Source organism: Mauremys mutica, unplaced genomic scaffold (assembly GCF_020497125.1).
Source record: "Mauremys mutica isolate MM-2020 ecotype Southern unplaced genomic scaffold, ASM2049712v1 Super-Scaffold_100237, whole genome shotgun sequence".
Classification (NCBI taxonomy): Eukaryota; Metazoa; Chordata; order Testudines; family Geoemydidae; genus Mauremys; species Mauremys mutica.
In genome coordinates this window covers 319,699-322,143 of record NW_025423292.1, presented here as the reverse complement: position 1 = coordinate 322,143, position 2,445 = coordinate 319,699, and the positions used below count along the sequence as shown (strand labels likewise).

Genomic DNA, 2,445 nt, shown 5'->3' with positions numbered 1-2,445 from the left:
CTTTCTGGAAAGTGCAGCGAGATTAAATGTGGGGAATTCAGTCTCTGTGTTTGTGAGCTGATGTTTTCCTCTCACAGGTCAGTGCCTGCATTGAAATACCACGAGGGATCTAAGGGCTGGTGTACGCTGGGAACTGAACTGGCAGAGCGACGTTTCTCAGGGTGTGAAAAACCCACCCCCCCAAACCCATAGAGTTAAGGTGACCTAGGCCCGGGTTAGATAGTGCTAAAGGAAAGGAAGAATTGTTCTGTCAATGTAGCTATTACAGGGATGAGAAAACCCCTCTAGTCACTGTCTACTCCAAAGTGCTATAGCAGGTGCCACAGCAGCGTTTTAAACGTAGACAGAGTGAAACTAGATCTGGCTCCAGTTTGCACTGTGGATGCTCAGGTACTAAGACTTCAATAATAATAACAACAGCACAGTGCTTGCGTAGTTGGCAGGATTCGAACCTGCGCAGGGAGACCCCAATGGATTTCTAGTCCATCGCCTTAACCACTCGGCCACAACTACTTAACCTACACTCATCTCACTGCATGATGATTCTGTTCTCACTGAATTGTCACTTCAAATTGTTTGTTCAGACCAGCTTCCCCAGCACACTCATGGCTGCATTAGTGTAAGTGTGTCAATGGCTGAACAGTGAGAATTCCTGCCCATTTCCCTTCTGGTTGGAGCATGATTAGAGGGTGTTTGTGTGAATGACATTGCTGTAGATTGTTGTTCATTCCCCACTCTGACAATTCAGACAGTCCCTTTCCTAGTCAAATCTCCAGCACATCGTTCCAATAGCAGAGGGCAGGATTTCTCTGGGGCACTGAGGGCTGGTGCGTGAATACAGTCTTGCATTTCACCCTTGGGCCCCTCACCGTGGTGTCTGTCAGGCGCAAGGAGAAACCAGGGAAATGTTTTCATGGCGTTTAAGGGCAGAAGGGGCCATTAGCCCAGCTAGTCTGACCCCCGAATAACACAGAATTACACCATGACACACACTGATCCCACAGACCTTAGATAGATCAAAGCGTTTCAGCCCTCAGGAAGGAGGCTAAACTGGGTACCAGAGGCAGCGAACAAGGGGCCCCCAAGGCAATGGCAGGGAGCTGACGAGGTGAAATATGCCCAGATGATCCCAGCAGGCGACCCACCCCCATGCCACAGAGGTGGGAGTCCCTGTTCCTCCTGCCCTTAAGAATCTCTGGTGGTAAGTGGGTCCCCCCAGTTCCCCAGATAAGAATCCTCCATGTGGTTTCCCTGGCTTCACCTCCAGATAAGAACATTGTGTGGAGGGAGTGGGAGGAAGGTTGTCTGGCAGATCTGTAAAGGGGGACTGTGTCTCCCTGTCTGGCCCAGGCTCCTGGGAGGAAGTGACCCCAGTGTGTCTGGCTGTCTCCATTCCTCCCACCCATAAGAATCCCTGGTGTGTGGGTGCACCCTAGACCATTAAGGATCTCTGGTGGGTGGGTGTCTCTCTCCCCCTAGTCAGGATCTCTGGGGCGTGGCTGTATAAAAAGAGACTTTGACTCACCCAGGCTGGGCTGCCATCATGGAACAGACCAGGTCCTTCTGTGGAGGGTTTGCGTTCCTTCAAGGACGTGATCTCAGTGTGTGTGGGTGTCCCTGTCCTTCCAACCCTTAACAATCCCCGGTGCGTGGGTGCGCTGGGCCCCATTAAATCCCCTCTGTCTTACCCATGAGGGATCCGGTGGCTGTGGGTGTTCTCCACGCTACTGGGGGTGTCTGGTGCCCCTGTCCCTCCTGGTTAATAGTGGAGTGTGTGGGTGTCCCCCTGCCCGTTAAGGATCCGTGTTGTGTGGATGGCCCCGTTCTTCTCATTAAGAATGGTGCAATGGAGCATATGGGTGTGTCCACCATCCCATGAACTAGCTCCCGTGTGTGGTTCCCCTGCCCCCATCCAGGCTCTGTGGTGTGTGGGTGTCGCTGTTCCTCTTTTCAAGATCTGTGTTGCAGGGGGGCATCCCTCCCCGCAAGTCAGAATCCCCAGCGTGTGGGTGCTCCCATCCCCCCATCCAGGCTCTGCGGGGGAGGGGTGTCTAAAAAGAGACCGTGTCTCACCCAGGCTACGCTGCAGGGGCTATTTACAGGCCTGTTCCCACTACTGATCAGCACAGGAGTTTTGACCTGCTCTGTTTCCAACCTGGGCTGGTTCACCCCTCCTTAGGCACACTGGGGACCCCAAGCTTCCCCAGGATCACCATATTGATGCTGAACTTAGTGCGGACACCTGATCGGCACAGCCCCCTGCAGCCCAGAACTCCTGAGCTCAAGCGATCCGCCAGCCTCAGCCTCCCCAGGTGCTGGGATCACAGGCACCAGCCACAGGGCTCGGCTGCTTTTATTGCTTGGCAGCTGGAGCTTTAAACTCTGCTTGTGAGCTCTGTGCCTTGGCCAGACGGGGACAACCTGGAACTGGGAAATGCTCCTGCT

General features: G+C 53.8%; 1 non-coding gene across 1 annotated transcript; it reads right to left on the bottom strand.

The window, feature by feature from the left end:
- Positions 1 to 431: 431 nt before the first annotated feature.
- TRNAS-AGA lies at positions 432 to 513 on the bottom strand. Its single transcript has one exon. It is a non-coding gene; the product is annotated as a tRNA-Ser (tRNA).
- Positions 514 to 2,445: the final 1,932 nt, after the last annotated feature.